The sequence below is a fragment of the Desmodus rotundus genome, chromosome X (assembly GCF_022682495.2).
Source record: "Desmodus rotundus isolate HL8 chromosome X, HLdesRot8A.1, whole genome shotgun sequence".
Lineage (NCBI taxonomy): Eukaryota > Metazoa > Chordata > Mammalia > Chiroptera > Phyllostomidae > Desmodus > Desmodus rotundus.
This window is the reverse complement of record NC_071400.1, coordinates 64386609-64406337: the sequence shown is the minus strand read 5'-3', so window position 1 is coordinate 64406337 and position 19729 is coordinate 64386609. Positions and strand designations below refer to the sequence as shown.

The 19729-nt window shown below is 39.4% G+C and overlaps 1 pseudogene; it reads right to left on the bottom strand.

Moving 5' to 3' along the window:
• Nucleotides 1-10068: 10068 nt before the first annotated feature.
• LOC112322522 (leucine-rich repeat-containing protein 57 pseudogene) lies at nucleotides 10069-10922 on the bottom strand (annotated as a pseudogene).
• Nucleotides 10923-19729: the final 8807 nt, after the last annotated feature.

Genomic DNA, 19729 nt, shown 5'->3' with positions numbered 1-19729 from the left:
GCATTTGTTGTTTCTCAAGTAACTATAATTCAAAATAATCAATATATCAGTGTGGCATATTTTGAGGTAACATCTGAACCCCTATATCCCTCTCACACTCTCTATTTGGTGGGTGCCATAACACCAGGCAAGACAGGGTTCTTTTCCCAGTTTCTCTGTGGTTACCTTTGGTTTGCATACCCGCTTACTTCTCCCTTCTCTATCGTGCCCCCTTGTTCAGGACCCTGAATATGAATATTTTGCTTTTTACAAACTTCTTCCAAGTCCTTGCTCTTTGCTCTTAGTTCTACACATTTAACACCTCCACTGTTCAGATCACTGTAATCTCTTTTTTACTGTTGTTCCAGTACAGTCAGTCGTCTCCATTTTCTCACCATGACTTTCCCCCGCCCTACCCACCTCCCACCCTCAATCCTTCCCCCCTTTGGCTTTCTCCATGGGTCCTTCATCCATGTTCCTTTGTGCACCTTCCCCTTCTTTCCGCCATTATCCCTCTCCCCTCTCCTTTCTGGTTACTCCCTTCTGGAGAGATATTTGGGGATTTTAATCAAGGGATTAACAGGATTGGATTTGCATTTTAGAGCTATTCAGTGGGTGAGAGTGTGATGGATAGTCTGAAGAAGACAGAACTGGGTACAGGGAGACCAAATCAGAGGATGTTACAAAACAAGAGAGATGCTGAAGCCAGAGTCAAAGCACTGGGAATGAAATGAGAACACATATATGTGAGGCATTGAGAACTCACATATATGTGACTGGATATAGGGGGGCTGATGGAGAAGAAGGAATCTAGGATGTTTTTCAGTTTTCTTTTTCCTTGAGAAGATGTAAAAGCCATCTATGAGCTGGAAAACTCAGATTGAGGAACAGGTTTCAGGGGAAAGATGATGAGTTTAATTTTGAGCATGCAAATTCTGAAGCCCCTTTGGAATGTCCAAGAGGAATTATCCAGTAGGCAGTCAGGAATTTATCCTGCAGCTGTGAAGCAGGTAGGATTACAGATAGATTTGGAAGTCATAAAGCATAGAGATGGTGGTTTAAATTAAGGTATTCATGAGATTGCCCCAGGACAGTGTCTGGAGTGAGAATAAAAGGGGGGAGGGTGTTCAGGCAGAATCTCAGAAACAGGTATTTAAAAGGAGAGCAAAGGAAGCTTAGAATGAGCAGCAGGTAAAATAGGAGAACCAGAAGAAATAGAAATGCTTTCCAGTTGTGTCCTCTCGTGACAGTGTGAGTTTCTTATCCACAAAAATGTCCTGTCTCTTGTCTTCAGTCTTCCCTGTCCTTGACTATTTTGGACCCTTAATTTACTATCTCAGTCTATGCATGAGTCTGGGGCTACCAGGTCCTCTGGTGATCGCTTCGCAAGTGTAAAACTCCCCTTTGATTATTGCTACAATTTAAGAGCAATTTGGAACATGCTCCACCAAATGTTGCAAAAGAACCAAAAGCTAACATTTGGGGCCCCTTTATTTTCTTTTTCATTTTCTTTTTTTTTTTACATTTTTTTGTATTGATGTTCAAGTACAGTTGTCTCCATTTTCCCCACCTCACCCACCCCCACCTCCCGCCCTCCATCCTACCCCCTTTGGCTTTGTCCATGGGTCCTTTATACATGTTCCTTGATGACCCTTCCCCTATTTTGCCCCGTTATCCCACTCCCTACTCTCCACTGGTTACTGTCAGTTTGTTCTTTATTTCAATGTCTGTGGTTGTATTTTGCTTGCTTGTTTGTTTTGTTGATTAGGTTCCACTTATAGGTGAGATCATATGGTATTTGTCTTTCACTGCCTGGCTTATTTCATTTAGCATAATGCTCTCCAGTTCCATCCATGCTCTCGCAAAGGGTAGGAGCTCCTTTCTGCTGTGTGGTATTCCATTGTGTCACTGTACCATAGTTTTTTTGATCCACTCATTTACTGATGGGCACTTAGGTTGCTTCTAACACTTGGCTATTGTAAATTGTGCTGCTGTGAACATTGGGGTGCATAGGTTCTTTTGAATTGGTGTTTCAGGATTCTTAAAGTATAATCCCAGCAGTGGAATTGCCGGGTCAAAAGGAGGGGACAGTGAGGAGAAGGGTTTTCAGGAACTACTGTAAAGGACACATGGACAAAACCAACGGGGAAGGTGGAAGCAAGAGAGGGAGGTGGGTTTGTCTGGCGTGGGGAGAAAATGCAGACAACTGTAACTGAACAACAATAAAGTAATTTTTTTAAAGCAGTTCCATTTTTAGTTTCCTGAGGAAATTCCATACTGTTTTCCACAGAGGCTGCACCAGTCTGCATTCCCACCAACAGTGCACTAGGGTTCCCTCTTCTCCACATCCTCGCCAGCACTTGTTGTTTGTTGACTTGTTTATGTTGGCCACTCTCACTGGTGTGAGATGGTACCTCATTGTGGTTTTAATTTGCATCTCTCTCATTGAAGTTAAGAACAATCTAACAATAGCCAGGGCGGGGGTGGGGGGTGGGGGCGGGGATAGTGGGAAGAGGGTATTACAGGAACTACTATAAAGGACACATGGACAAAACCAAGGGGGAGGGTGGAGAGGGGGGAGGGAGGTGGGTTCACCTGGGGTGGGGTAGAGGGATGGGGAGAAAAGGCATACAACTGTAATTGCATAACAATAAAAAAAAATAAATAAAAATAAATAAAAATAAAAAAAAAAATAATAATTTGCATCTCTCTGATGGCTCATGATGCTGAGCATCTTTTCGTATGTCTCTGGGCCCTGAGTATGCCCTCCTGGCAAAGTGTCTGTTCAGGTCTTTTGCCTATTTTTTAACTGGATTGTTTGTCTTCCTGGAGTGGAGTCATGTGAGTTCTTTATATATTTTGGAGATCAAACCCTTGTCTGAGGCATCATTGGCAAATATGTTTTCCCATATGGTTCGTTCCCTTTTCATTTTCTACATATATATGCTCCCCACCTCTTTTCATCTACTGTACTGGCCACATTCATTTCAGTAAACCCCAGTTTTCATCATATCCCTTTCTTTTATAATCAGCTCCATTTATATTTAAAATATATTTATTTTGTGTTTTTATTATAGTAGGTATAATTAATATGTAGATATAGTACATTATATATTCTAGGGGTGGTGAACACATAATACAGTGCACAGGTGATGTGTTGTGGAACTGTACCCATGAAACCTGTATGATTTTGATGACTAGTGCCATCCCAATAAATTAAATAAGAAGGAAAAAATAACTATATATGACTTAAAAACCAAATAGTAACAAAAACCAGGAGTATTTTGCTTCACTTCTTCTCACCCATCAGGGTCATTACCTGAAGTAGGCACTTAGAAATATATTAGGTGTTACTTTTGTTTTTTATCTCAATCATTCTAAACAATAGGGCTATACTTTATTTCTTGAGTTACTTATTTCAAATATTAGCTGTTGATTTGTCATTATGGTAGGTAAAGATTAAACTCACTTTTTTCTACTACTTCCCTTTTCCATCCCTTCTAATATAGTTGTAGCATAAATTTTGGTTAACGATAGTGTTTATATTGTGATTGTGCAAACACTGTTTACTAAACAGAAGTAATGAATGTGATTACATTTCTTGTACACATTTTTATCATTTCTAGAGTTAATCATTGCTTTTCACTGCATATTTTCATATATTCTTATCTTTTCTGTCAGATCTATCATATTGTTTTTGGTTTGGTTTGGTTTGGTGTGGTTTTTTGCAACATGCTCAAGTAAGTCAGGTTACCCAGAAACTATTTTCTGGAAGTCCTCTTTCCAGAGCCTTTGGTCCTGCTGTAATCTGGACTATTTCTACCCTCAATTCCTGAAAGCTTTTAAATTTTCACTTTATCACTAATCTTCTGAAATTTCATGATGTTGTGTGCATGTGTGTGTCTGTTGTGCTAGACACTTGGTAAACTCAGTTTGTATATTCTTATACTTAGGCTCTAGAAAAATGTATTATTTATTTGATAACTTGCAAGCTCCTTGAAGATAGATTTTTATATATTTTATTTATTTCTATGTCTCTAGTGTCTACAAAATGCCTGATACATGATAGACATTTATTATTTGTTGAATAAATTTATTACTATTTACACTTAAAATATCATAAATAAAATAATGCCAGTAAACCCACCATACAAGACAAGAAAGAGAACATCAGCAGTACTTCAGTGCCCCTTTCTCCCATCACAACCTCCTGTCTGCCTCCACACAGAGATGACATTTCCCTGACTTTTATATCAACAACATCTTTGGTTTTCTTGTAGTTTTATCATCTATATGTGTGTCCTTAAGTAATATATTGTTTAATTTTGATGAAAATGAAAAGCAAGCACAAATTTAGTTGCGTGCGAAGAAGGTAGTATTGTCTTTGTTAGATAAAGTCTCCTAGGAAAACAGAGATTCTGCATCAATGAATGACTTCAGCTTCCCTAAGAATTTAGCAAAGCCATTTCTGGGAAGAGTGGTGAATGAGATCATGAAGTTTGGTGTTACTGATGAAAGTCCTATGTCTTTCTAATTTAATTTTTTTATTGCGGGTAACTTTTTCTTTCTATCTGTAAGCTTGTAAGATGTTTCCTTTATTCTTTGAGTTCAGGCATTTGATCGGGATATGCTTCAATGTCTTAGAATATAATCTCTGTGAAGGCAGGAGTTTTTGTCTGTTGTTCACTGATACATCTCAAGTGCCTAGAACAATGGCAGACACATAATAGGTGCTAGTTAAGTGTAGTGATTAAATTAGTATATGGGAGCATACATTAATGAGTGGATGGATGAATGGATAAATGAGTCAGTTAATCAATCACTCTTGTCGGGAATTTAGAGGGTCCATTTTTTAGCTCAGGTAAATTTTCTTTCATAACTTATTTAATTATTGACTCATTTCCCTCTGTTTTTTCCTCCTATAACTGTCCATCCACCTACCCACAGTCACGTAGTAGGTCCTTTGGAACTATCTAAATACCTTAACTTGTCCCTCATTGAATCTATTTTTTATTTTATTAGTATTATCATTATTACTACTACTACTACTACTTTTTTTCTCAGTGCTTTGATATAAATCTTGCCCTTGGTTTTCCAGTGCAGTGAATCAGGGCTCATCAGTGACCATCATTTTTTATTTTATTATTTAATCAGATTTTTCTAAGCTTTGAATTACAGGAAGTTTTTGGTGTGTCTCTGTGCTATATTTGACTTTCTCTGTGTTCTTACTGCTCTTTAGTCAGTTTTGCACATATCTTGTCCAGTAGTTTTGTTTAATTCTCTTTGACCGCTGAGACATATTTTGTTTGTATGTTTGTCTTTACAAATGGTCACTTTATGTATTTGGGTCAGTACTGCTACAACACCAACTCTGTTTAGGTATGAAAAAGAGGTTACATGTGAAGTCAAATCATCACACTGCTTTTTTTTTTTTTACAGAGAATAGTTGTCATTTCTTTACAACACTGATTGTCCTACAGTAAAACCATGAAAATTCCAATATTTCGGCCTGGTCACCTTGAACACAAACTGTACTCTGAAATGGGGTTCTTTCACTGAGAGCAGACAAAGTATTTACATTTGTATGGAAGGGCTCAAAAGCTAGCACAAAGCTAGCTAGCAAAAAAGAAAAAAGAAAGAGAGCTAAAATGACTGTTATATCTAAATTTCCAGAGAAGTGTTTGTTAATGAGTACATCCCATCGGACTAAATTCTAGTTTTTAATTAAAAGGCTTTTTTACCCCTTAAGAAATGGTTCACTGATTTGTCTCTCTTCAATAAGGCTTTCATGAATATGTAAACCTCTTTCTAATATTTCACATAAAGGTTTGCCACCCCATCCCATGAAAGACCTTTTCTGGTTATGGCCTCCTAGGAATTATCGGTATGGCCAAGGAAGATAGATCCAGTTGGCGCCTGCTCCCCACCGTCCCGATTAATCAAATAGCAACTACTGTACTGTGGTAACTCTAACCCTTCAGAATTTGGACTGCCTGATCTATGGGGAATCAAGAGTCTAGGGATGCTGGACATACAATTTCCTTATTTAGACCGAATCTTAATTGCTGCCAAGTGTTTGTCTCAAGTGCTAATCAATACCAAACTCTGCATAGAAACTTTTCTGTATTAAAACATGGATAGAGCCAGTGAAGAGAATTTACATGATTTCAATGGTCCACACTGTGAGAGAATTATAATGGATCAATAAATATCACTTGTCTTCCCTGTCTTCCCTGCCTAGGATCAGTACTAACTGAAATATAAAGTTAGGAATCAGATAGATACATGAAGATCAGACCATCATCATCATTAATAAAGCTGATTGAAAAAGATGGTTTAAGTGTGGACTTCCTAATACTGGACTCCAAGTTAGACAGACTTACCCAGACAATTGCAAGCAATGCTGAAAAACCACAAGACTCCAGGCCAAAAGTAGTCCCCTTATTGCATGGCAAGGAGCCAGTGAGAAATCATGTTTTCTGTATGCATATGGAACCCTGAAAGAAAAGCAGAGAGCAAGGATTTGAGCCAAGTACACTCAGATATTTCTCCCAAATATAATAATCATATAACTCATTCTTCCTTCTGTGGGCCGTAAAGCAGGAGTGTTAGTCTAGTTGAAGTTCTTCACATGGAAACCTGAGACACAAAGATTAAGTGTTCCCTCTAACACAGCTCAGTGATATATTCAGTATTGCCACTTGCTTGAACCTGTCTATCTCTTCAGGACCAAAAATATCTCAACTTTGCTGTAGCAAAAAGAAAGCTATTAGGATATTTTAGGAAAACTTAAGTATAACACAAATAGCTTAACTGCACAGTATCATATTAAGGACACATCAATAGAATATTTTAAAATGCTCTAACACAATATGAAGAAACGCTTCTTAAAGGCAAATGTACCGAAAGGAATCCATTCACAAGTAGGTACCAAATGGGAACCCTATATATTATACCTTTCAAGCATGATATGTTCCTCCACTTGCTAGAGAATTGAAATGAGGCTTCAAGTAAGAAATTTCTCTATTATATCTGGGTTCATGCAATATCCACATATTGAGAAAGTGTGGGAGTATGGGGGTGGGGAGAGAGGAGAATGAAAGGGGGAAAAGAGAGAAAATGGGCAGGAGATTGCAGGGAATGGGCACTGTGTGTCACATTGTGGGTGATCTGGGTCATGTGTTTCATGGAGAGTTGGGGAAAGGATTTAGCGACAGCAGGATAGAGGGGGTGAAGTGAGCAAGGTATGTGTGCAAGTGGTGACGATGGGGACGGTGTGAGTAATGGTGGAAGATGGTGGGAAATCACTGCGAAAATGAAGGCAGGGGCAAGCAGTATAAATGATAGTGACAGGACAATATCAGAATGTATGTGATAACGGTAGGATGAACACAGTGTGTGTCATACTCTGTGAGATGAAAATTGTGCATGTGCGTGTGTACGCTTGTGGGGGAGAGTGGGAAGGGGGAGACAATGGTGAGAGAGTACACAATGATAATGCAACACTGGGATAATTGGGTGTGTGAAAGTGTGGATGGGACATTTCAAGTAATAGGATGTAGACAGTGGGTAGAAAGTGTAAGAGGAAAGTGTAATATGATGATAAAAGGTAGGTACATGGTGGAAAGGACAGGGTTAGTGTGTGTTTATATATATGTTGTGCTGGGGGAAACGAGAAGCATGTCTGTGGGGGCAGATAGGTACGGTGAGCACTGTGGTAATGGGGAATGGAAAAGCGCACGATAATTTGGAGTGGAAATCATGGCTGTCTGAGTGCAGTGGTTGAATAAAGTGTATGATGGAAAATGTAAAGAGATTTTGAGTGTCAGTGAGGAATGGGAAAGTATGTGTGTGGAGTGAAGGTGATGTGGATATGGGTCGTGAGTGTGTATGATACGGAAATGGCATGCACATGTGGGAAAGGGGTTCTGGAGAATGTTGAAGGTTTTATAGTGGAGATGTGCACTGTATGTATGACAATGGACATGGTTAGAACTGTGATAGTGTAGGGAATGAGTGGTTGTAGCTGTGACCATGAGTGATGAAGATGGTGTGCATGATAATGGGGGTTGATTACAGTTAGTTGTATTTGACAGTCAGGTGTCATGATACCATATGGACTTTGTGTGTATGACTGTACAAGATAAGACGGTTTGTGTGCAGAAATTGTAGTAATAGAGACTGTGCATGTTAGAGGGGTAGTTTGGAGAATTGGGACAGTGTATGGTTTATGATCCTAAGTCATAAATCATAGTCATTATTATATAAGTTCTAGAGGGAATAATGTATGAATAAAAGAGTGTGTTAAAGATCATGTGTGCGTGTCTTAGACAAAAAGAGACATTTCATGTTTTGTGATGGGCATTTGGAATTGTATTTGACTATGAGTAACAGATCTGAAAATGAATTGATTAACAATGGAGGGATATCTTTATCTTACCTAAAACAAATCCAAGTCCAGGACCTCATGATTTCATCAATATCTCAAGCCCCAAATATATGAACAAAAGCACTTAAGATCTGTTTTTAAATTTTTATTTCATGTAGAATATTTGCTATTATAATGTCTTCAAGTTCACGAATCTTTACTAGGTAATTCCACCCAGGGTACTTTTTATTTAAACTAGTATGGCTTTTATTACTACATGTGTGATTTGTACCTTATTAAATATATCTCATTGCTCTACTTAATATGACCATTCTTTCTTCTAGTTTTTTGGACATATGGAAGACAGTTATAATAACTTTTTAAAAATTAAGTATTAAAATTTATTTAAAAACTCAATTATTAATAATAAAAAACTGGCCCTCCACACGCTCAAATTGACAAACAGAAAATAGCAAGGGAAAAATAATACCTGGACCAAATTTAAGATCAGAGAGACTTCCTTATATATATATTAAATACTAGGCTCTTATGATCCCTTGACTTAAAAGTTAAACTAGGTTTGTAAAATGGGAACTATCACTACATGGTAAAAAATAGCGTTTTGGCTAAGACAAAAGTTTAGAACATGACAGAGTGGTGGTAGCTTTCAAAATGTTCATGTCAGTAACAACCTGAAACCATCTCCCCCTGTACCTTCGGTTTCTCTCAGTAAGCATGGTTCCCATACCGCAAAAGGGTTATCAGTCACATGAAGGCACTGCAGTACTCATGCAACCAGAACACGAAACACTTCTTCCCAATAAGTTTACTTTCAACCAAGGGGCCATTTACAGGTTAAAGTTCTCCTGTCTTCTTCTTTTAAAGGATTAACTTTTCTTCCAGCCAAAGTTCAGTGAAAATTCTTTATTTAGTATATTCTCTCATTCAAAGAATAAACTTGATAAACATAGCTTGTTTTAAAATATTGTAGCAGCTTTTGGATAGGTCATTTGATTAGTAGAATTATACATACGAAAAAAAGGAAAAAGATTACCAAAAAAATAAGTCATTATTTCTAACAAAGCTTCGGGAAAATCTTGATTGTTAAAACCCCTTGTGTCTTACAAGTTTTGTGTATGTATGGTTTTAGCTCTTCAGACTCGTCTACTAATAAGATAACCGCAGTAGCAAAATATTCACTACTGTAGCCTTGGGGAACATCTAGTGTTTTATTGGTGCTGCTCTGATAAAGTACACTTTTAACCAAGATAGCAATATATTTATGTATACCCCAAACTCCAAGTATAAATATTTGCAATTGAACTGATGGATCGGAATAAAATTACAAGTCCTTAGATTGACCGTAGGAGCCTCTCACAGATTATTTGAATGTCATAAAAACATGAAATGTTAACACAGAAGTGGAAAGGCACCTGACTTTATGAAAGCTCACATATCGAAGCTAAACATGAAATTTCAAGCTGTGGTGTGAAGCTATTCCGTTCCAAGCAGCATCCCCTCACTGTACAAATAGCCACTACCTACTGGGGTTTTTTTAAGTCCAACTAATAATGGTTTTGAAGATGAACATTGTCCATTGTCTTATCCATGACTCAAAATGGAGAACTCTTCCTGTCTCTTGATTCTTTTTAGCTTATTTGAGGTAAACTGTGGAAAAGAAAAAGATCAAATGAAATATGATCTCCTGGAGTATCATCTTCTTACTGCAGATACCCTTGACAATAACAGGAGCCTTTGATACAGCCAGATTGCAACAGGTTCCAAATCATTGCTTTGTGGAGAACATCATGCACTCTTCTTCTTGGTGGTCGTGACCTCTCCATGTACTCATCATAGCCTCCTAGTTCTCAAAGTTTCTTTGTTTCAAAAAGGTTGCCTTTCACTGCAGGCAGACACATCTGAGAATCACCAAAGATGCTCTGTGAAGCATGCTGAGGTCAAGGCAGTTCTCTCCCACGTGGAAAACTGTAAGGTGAGGATAGCAAGATAACTTTACGAAGATCTGAGATATCTGGTTCTGGTTGAGGTTGCGTTTGATGACCTGCAGCTCCCCTACTATGTCAGTGATGCTCCAAATCTGGTTCTTGGAGAGATTCATCACGTCCAGGTGCTGTAGGCTACAAAGTTGGGATGGTAGTGCTTGCAGCTGGTTCCCAGAGAGGCTCAGGTCTTGAGGGCAGACAGTTGCTGAAAGGTAGATGGCAGCTCTTTCAAGTGATTGTTATTCAGGATTAGGGTTTCTAGTTTTTTTCAGATTGCATAACTCCTCAGGAAGAACAGTCAGTGTGATGTTTAAGAAGAGGCTCTTCAGCAGAGTGAAATTCCTTACAATCATAGGTGGTAGGTTCTCAATCTTGTTGGACAAGTTGGTGATCCTGAGATAGCATAGCAGCTTCTGCAACTCTGAAGGGAACTTGGTCAGTCCAGGGTCTTTAAGCTGAAAGACACTCATTTTCTGCGAGGTTTCTACATGAGTGTAGAGGGCACTGTTTCCCATCCTCGTGCCACAGCTTAGGTCTTTCTCAGTTCCCAGCATGTTCCACAAGGGAAGACCTGGGACCCACACTCTGTAATAACTTTTTTAATGTATTTGTCTGCTAAATATAACATCTATATAAGTTCTGGGTCAGTTTGGACTGATTGATTTTTCTCTTCATGATGGGTCACATTTTTCTGCTTCTTCACCTGCCTAGTTATTTTTTTTAATTGGATGCCAGGCATCATGATCTTTGCCTTTTGGAAAAATGTTGCTAAATACCTGTTGGTGCTAGATATTTTCTTTGTAATCATACATCTTGTTAAACTTTATTGTGAGAGAAAGTTATTTGGAAGCAGTTAAATCATTTTCAAGTCTTGATTTTAAGATGTGTTAGGCAGGACCACAGCAGCATTTGGCATAAAGAGAATTAGCCCAGACTACTGTGGCAAGGCCTCATGAATTACAACATTCCCTACTCTGGATAGTGCAAACAGACATAATCCCCAGGCCTGTTTGAGCTTCTGACAACACTTGCTCCCTATAATCCTTTCAGGTGGGTCTTCCCCCAGCCTTAGGTAATTTCCTTATATGAATTCACTGATCAGTACTCTACCAAATACTTAACAGAATCCTTCAAAGATCTCCAAGGTTCTCCCTTAGTGCAGCTCTTCTCTTTTTGCTATCCTGTTCTCTGAATGCCAGCCACCGTGGTCTTTCAAGTCTCTCATCTCTGTCATCTCAACTAAGGGAATCCTCTGGGCTCTTACTGCATTTTCCATCATTGCACCACACACTGGAAACTCCCAAGTAGTAAAGGCTCACCTCATTTCCCCCATCTCTTAGGGACCACTATTCTTCATTGCCCGATGTGTGATATTTTGAATACCATTATTCTATATTTTTGTCCCCCCTTTGTAGTGTTTGTCGGGTCAGAGGGTAAATCCAGGCCCTGGCTGTAAGAAGGTATATGGTGGAGACTTGTTAGACAATTTCTTTTCTCTCCTTTCCTTTTCCTCTTCCCTCCCCCTCTCATTTTTGAACCGGTTGGTCTTCTTGCTACTGCCAATGATCAGATATAAATGATAGCTGTGCTTTTAAAATTTTGGTATCAGATGAGTAAAGACTGAACAAGAAATTCATTCAAAAATCAGGGATTGGAGGGAGACTTGTGTGTTACCACATAGTCCAAGTGTAACTCATCATGGCTCCAAACTTAAGAAAATTCTGCGTGTAAAGACAAGTTGATGAGGCAGATTAATCTCCCTTCAAAAGATAGATGTTTGAGGTTTGCGATAGATACACACTGACAGGGTTGTCTCCTAGCCAGGGAGCTTCCAAGACTATAGTAAGTGTTAGAGTAACTGCGCTAATCTCGGGCACATCCTACATGAGGCAGGCAGCTCATGGTGTGGGTCACATGATCATAGCTTCAGCCCAGTTTCAGAGGTTATAAGTCACCAAGAAGGTCATGATGGTGAGAAAATATGTGTGGAGAGCACTGAAGAGGCTTTAGCCAGGCTTCAGATTTTGTTAACATCAGAAAGTTCATCCACAGATATAAACCCTATGAGTGTGGTGATCGTGGGTGATCTTTCAAACCAAAGTTCAAATGTTTTTTGGTGCAGTTGAATACAGAGTGAAGGGAAGCCATAGAAATGTAGTCAAGGCAGAAAAGCCTTTGGGAACAAGTCAAGCCCGAATGACCATCAGAAACTTTAATCTGGAAAGAAACCGTTGAATGTGATAAAGATGTGATAAAATACTTCCCTCTTCCTGTCTCACGCACATTCTCCTAGTCTCTATAAGTGATCTTTTGGATTATTCCTCACGTGCCTTTGGCAAGGGACTTGCATGCCTCTTGCCTTCTCAAGGAAGGGGAAAACACTCTTTCCCAAGCCAAGGACTCACAAACACTATAAATTCTTCCTTAATTCTTTCTAAACTCTGAGTAAATTTAGGCTGAAAAGGCACAGAATGAGTCATCAGCAGCGTGACTAGCCTGTTGTCCCTGTGTAAGCCCCATAGAACTGTGTTGAGAACTCCCTGGTGGCTCTCTATAGAATATTGGGATACTTGGAGAGTATTTTTTTAGCTATGTAGCTTTAACCAAAATTCTGAAGCAACTCTCAAGTTCCATTCAATATCTTGTTAAATTTGTAGTGTGTTTTCTTATTTCATACTGCAATAAAAGCATCTTTTTGTAATTAAAAACGTCAAAATAATTCAGATTTTGTAATTTCCTCACTTAGAGCCTAATCACCAAAGGTAAGTCACTGAGGAAGTATTGATACTTTTAAAACTTAAATACAAATTTCCAAACAACTTTCCAGAAAAGTGAATATTTATTTGGGTTTGGGAAAGGGAAGGACACCCATAGCATTATTAAAAAAGGAGGAAAGGACAATAAAAAAGAAAGTAATGGCTCACAAGTTTTTCCTAGATCAAAAATTCATAAACAAAATTAAGAGTCAAGTCACAAACTAAAAAAATTTTTGCAACAAATGTGATAGACTAAGGTTAATAGCCTTAATGTTTAAAGAACTCTCATGACAGAAGTACAGATGACTAATAAACATAGACAGTGTGTTCCCCTTCCTTAATCAAAAAAGAAATATAACTTAAATCAGTTAAATGTCATTTTGTCTAGCAAACTGGAAAAGACATTTTTAAAGTAAATGCTCAAGAGTACATGAGCATTATCGAGAGAACATGAGATCTCTTCTGTATTATGAGTGTTGATAAAAACTTTTCTGCAGAGCATTTGGTATTATTGAATAATGGTTTTAAAATTGTTCATACCCCTTTGACCTAATAATTCAATGTCTAGTAATATACCATAAAGAAATAATTGAAGACATGACAGAGGTTTGTATGTGGGTGGGGAGGAGCACCACAATGACCATCTAATGAACAAATATAAATGGAAACAACACTTGTTAGTTAATCAAGCAGGTAAATTTATATCATGGGATATTACATAGTTATTACAAAGAAATTTTCAGTCTTTTTAATGTCATAGAAAATGTTATGTCCAAATAGTTGTGATGTAACATTATGTGCTAAAAAGTCTCAGTTGGAGTTTATTAATTTACCACAGCACCTGTGGGTGGGTGTGTGCAATGTTGGAGTTGATATGGACTATTTTCCAAATGTTTTTTATGTGATCCTTGTTTCATAAATGAAACAGGAAATGCCATAAGCTAAAGTATGTGGTCACTTGTCTAAGTCTAGCTCCATATCTGTTACAGTTGATGTTAATGCTTCATGATTCTCACATTAGGAAGATTATAAATTTTTGTGTCAAGAGGATATCCTTTATTTTATCATTTTCTTAAGATGTTTCTTTCGAGATCATCATTTTTTTAAAAGTTTCAACTCTCAATATCAAGAGAATTAGTTGCAAAGCACTAGGTAGTTAAGAGGAAGAATTCTCCAACAACAAACATAAGGTCTGCTATCTTACAATATTTGGAGACTGAAAGCCAGCTGTGGTTTGAACATGTGACCATATTCCAAGTGCCTTAAACATCATTTCAATTTTTCCCCAAGAATTTCCCAATTTTCCATTCAAGAAATTACCCTACCCCAACCCCTAATGCCTAGTCCAGAAGGGATCACTACTCTAACATGGTATTTATAAGCATGTCAAGATTGCAAAAAAGAATGTTCAAATTTCAGAATCTAAGAAACATCTTTTCAGATCATTAAGGCATTTGCCTCATGCTCTCTCCATGTAAGATTATGGCTGCCATGATAAAAATCAAAGGAATTGCTCGACCCTCCTGTGTCATTTGCTTATAAATTTTTGGTTTCTGCGGTTACAAAACATCTGGAAAACTGTAAATAACAGTCTCTCCGCCTTTGCTCAAGCTGTTTTATCTGCAGAAATTCCCTCCCCACCATTGTTACATCCATGCTGGCCTCCTTTAATCCTTCAGAACACTGCTTAAAGGCCCCACTCCCAGGAAAATTCCTCCTTTCATTCATGATGAGGGGGACATGTGGAGAATTCTAGGATTCTTCACCCCCAACCCCTCTCCAGCCATCTCTGACCCTGTCCTCCTCTGACCTCCTCCACATAGCAATTTCTGTACCTCACTCAGCTCGCTGGACACTCTGCCTTGAATGCTCCAGTTTCCCTTGTTTTGTTTCTTTATTTCTTTTCAACATCTTGATCTATTCTATTCTATTCTACTCTATTCACTACTGCATTCCCCTGAGCACAGCCTCACACAATGAAGACTGAAAAGGGTCCATGTGTATTGGTGGCTGATGCATGCTTGTAGGGCTGTTTATAAGTTTCATGCTCATGCTCAACCTTGAGGCTACATGGAGCTAAATTAAATCCTAGGTATATGAGCATACTCAGATATACCTCTGAATTTTCCAGTGCAAGTGACAGAGGTATATGATTCCAGAGGAAAATTATATCTAATGAAGTATCAAACAAACATCCTTAAACTGTGATTTGGAGGTGCTACTTGCAGGTTTCCTCCTCCCATCTCTTGTAATAACCTGCTTGTTAATGAAACGTTAATTGCTATGGTGATGGGGGTGAGAAATTAACAGGAAGGGAATTGTGCAGTATGAAGGAAGGTGCAACCTCTTTAAGTTTATGCCAAAATCATTTGATGTAATCTTAACATGTCACTGTGCCTGCTCTCATGATGCAAATTGGCATCATCATTCAAGTTTCTTAAAATTGTGCAAGTCTGACTGAAGTCAGCTTTGTTTACATTAGACTGAGACCCATTAGTCCTTAAATGCAAGTAATATATGTGTTTTTTGATCTTCATTATTTCCCCAGCACGTATCACAACATGTAGCATCCAGAACGCATAATTTAACATTTATTTTTAAATTCTTACATATATGTAAGTGAAGGAGATAAAATCAAGTTAGCTCTAGTCCAGGAAACATGGAAGAGGGATTTAAGAATTCTGTAATGCTCATTTTGAGGCATCATAATACTTTCTATTTGGGTTTCAGTGCATAGTATCTATGTAGAAGTTTCAAGAAGGACTTCTTATAATTCTTATTTCTTATAATTATTCTATTGTTCACTTAGAAAGGGATGTTATAATCTCATGTCATGATTTTCATTATATTATTTCTTTTTGACCCTTTGTTAAATTATCATTTGTATATTATCTTATTTGCATCATGCAATGAACTTTTTATCTAAAATAATATTTCCTCTTAAAATATTATGTCTCATATTGAGACTTCTGGTCAAGATGTCAGTGTAGGCAGAAATGGCACCCCTCTTTGCACAACCACATCAAAATTACAACTAAAATATACAACAACCAAACTCAGAACCATCAGAAATGGAATTGAATGGAAATCTGACAACTATGGAATTAAACCACATCCATCCAGACTGGTAGGAAGGGTGCAGACACAGAACCAGCTGGTCCCACACCCACATGTGGAGGATAAAAATTAGGGAGGCATATCCCAGCCCCACACAAGGCCCCCAGCCCAGGGTTCCAGTGCCAGGAGTCAAGTCCCTGTAAGTTCTGGCTGCAAAAACCAGTGGGGATTGAGTCTGTGGAAGGAACTTCTGGAGAACCAAGCAGCACCCCTTAAAGAACCCACACAAAGACTCACCTACTCAGACTCACTCCGTCTGAGCTCCAGCACTGTGGTAGCAGCTTGAAAGGCAGCAGTAGCACACACGAAGAAACTGAACCGTCTGGCATCAAGGCAGCAGAAGCCATTGTCTCTTTCCTAAACCCTCCCGCCAAAAGAACCATAGAGCTGGCAAGATGGTGCCATATCTGAGACTCTATCAACCTGGCTAAAACCATTTGACCTGCCTTGGAGATTCCCAGAGATTCTACCCAACCCAACTTCGGGCCCACTGACTGCTTTTCCATATGAGTGGCTGGTCTTGGCTCATACTGCACAACTTCCTAAATCCTACCAAATAAACAACAGTTGGCCTCAGTGAGCCCCACTCTTGGCACTAGCAGCAGGCATCCTCATTTCACAGCTTGGAAAATCTCCAAGCCCAGCACAAGTAGCAGCCATCTCAGATTGCTTTATAGCTCAGGCAGGGTGGTCCCAGGAAAAAAAGAGGAGGGGGATGACCTTACCTTGCACCATCCGGGAAACCTCAGGTCCAGCGCATCCAGTGGACAGCAATAGACCACATCAGAGCACCACCACCTTGTTCTTCCACAACTGTGCCTCCATGCGTGGTGGAGGTTGATGGTCAGTGGTCACAGCCAATCTTTGCAGCTGACTGGCCTGGGTAAATCCATCCCATTGATCTGCCAACAGCAACCAAATCTCAACTACAAGAGGAGGGTGTACTCAACCCACACAAAGGGCACACCTCGAGTACCCTGCTGGGTAATAGGGAAGACTGTGCCAGTGGACCCTACAGGACACCTACTCCATTGGGCCACACTACCAAGACAGGGAGTCATAGCAGCTCTACTTAATACATAGAAACCAACACAGGGAGGCTGCTGAGGAGACAAAGAAACATGGCCCAAAGAAAGAACAGTTCAAAACTCCAGAAAAAGAGCTAAATGAAATTGAGATAAACAATCTATAAGATGCAGAGTCCAAACACTGGTTATAAGGATGCTCTAGGAACTTAGTGAGGACCTCAGTAGCATAAAAAAGATCCAGTCAGAAATGAAGGATACACTAATTGAAATAAAGAACAATTTACAGGCAGAGAACCAAGATGGCGGCGTAGGTAGACACACTGCGCCTCCTCGCACAACCAGAACCGACAGAGAATCGAACAGCAAGGGGGACCAACACCAAGGAAACAGAAAATAATCATTCATCCAGACTGATAAACCGGACGAACGGCGGGCAGAGAAGCAGACCGCTGCGCAACCCAGGGCTCCAGCTCGGGGAAATAAAGCCTCAAACCTCTGATTGAAAGCGCCCCTGGGGGTTGGGGCGGCAGGAGAGACTCCCAGCCTCACAGGAGAGGTTGTTGGAGAGACCCACAGGGGCCTAGAGTGTGCACAGGCCCACTTACTCGGGAACCAGCACCAGAGGGGCCCAGTTTGATTGTGGGTAGCGGAGTGAAAGACTGAAATCCGGAGGAGAGTGAAGTGGGCGCCATTGCTCCCTCTCGGCCCCGCCCCCACGTACAGCATCACAGCGCAGCAACCAGCATTACCCCGCCCCGTGAACACCTAAGGCTCCGCCCCTTAAAGTAACAGACGCTCCAAGACAAACAAACAAAAAAAATGGCCCAAATGACAGAACACTTCAAAGCTCCAGAAAAAATACAACTAAGCGACGAAGAGATAGCCAACCTATCGGATGCACAGTTCAAAGCACTGGTTATCAATATGCTCACAGACTTGGTTGAATCTATTCGAAAAACAGATGAAAAAATGAAGCCTATGCTAAGAGAAACAAAGGAAAATGTACAGGGAACCAATAGTGATGAGAAGGAAACTGGGACTCAAATCAATGGTATGGACCAGAAGGAAGAAACAAACATTCAACCAGAAAAGAATGAAGAAACAAGAACTTGGAAAAATGAGGAGAGGCTTAGGAACCTCCAGGACACCTTGAAACGTTCCCACATCCGAATTATAGGGGTGCCAGAAGGAGAAGAGGAAGAACAAAAAATTGAAAACTTATTTGAACAAATAATGGAGAACTTCCCCGATCTGGCAAAGGAAATAAACTTCCAGGAAGTCCAGGAAGCTCAGAGAGTCCTAAAGAAGCTGGACCCAAGGAGGAACACAACAAGACACATCATAATTACATTACCCAAGATTAAACGCAAGGACCTACGTCCAAGATTACTGTATCCAGCAAAGCTATCATTTAGAATGGAAGGGAGGATAAAGTGCTTCTCAGATAAGGTCAAGTTGAAGAGGCTCATCATCACCAAGCCCTTATTATATGAAATGTTAAAGGGAGTTACCTAAGAAAAAGATCAAAAATAGGAACAGTAAAAATGACAGCAAACTCACAGTTATTAACGACCACACATAAAACAAAAACGAGAGCAAACTAGGCAAACAACTAGAACATGAGGGTTGTCAATAAGGGAGTGGGAGGGGGAGAGGGGGGTAAAGGTACAGAGAATAAGTAGCATAGATGATAGGTGGAAAATAGACAGGGGGAGGGTAAAAATAGTGTAGGAAATGTAGAAGCCAAAGAACTTATAAGTATGACCCATGGACATGAACTATGGGGGGGGAATGTGGGAGGGAGGGGGGTGGGCAGGATGGAGTGGAGTGTGGGGGGAAATGGGACAACTGTAATAGCATAATCAATAAATATATTAAAAAAAAAAAAGAACAATTTACAAGGAACAGTAGAGTGGATGAAGCTGATAATCAAATCAATGATTTGGAACATAAGGAAGCAAAAAACAACCAATCGGAAGAACAGGAAGAAAAAAGAATCCAAAAAAGATGAGGATGGTATAGGCAGCCTCTGGGATAACATCAAGAGGTCCAACATTCGCATCATGTGGGTGCCAGAAGGAGAAGAGACAGGGGAAGACATCAGAAATCTATTTGAAAAAATAGTGAAAGAAAACTTCTTTAATTTGGTGAAGGTAATAGGCATGCAATTCCAGGAAGCACAGAGAGTCCCAAACAAGATGAATGCAAAGAATTCCACTCCAAGACACGTGATAATTAAAATGCTAAAGGTTAAAGGTAAAAAAAGAATCTTAAAAACAGCAAGAGAAAAGAAATTAGTTACCTACAGGGGAGTCCCCATAAGACTGTCAGCTGATTTTTCAAAAAAAACTTTGCAGGCTAGAAGGGATTGGCAAGAAATACTGAAAGTCATGAAAAGCAGAGACCTACAGCCAAGATTGCTCTACCCAGGAAAGATATAATTTAGAGTCAAAGGGCAGATAAAGAACTTCCCAGACA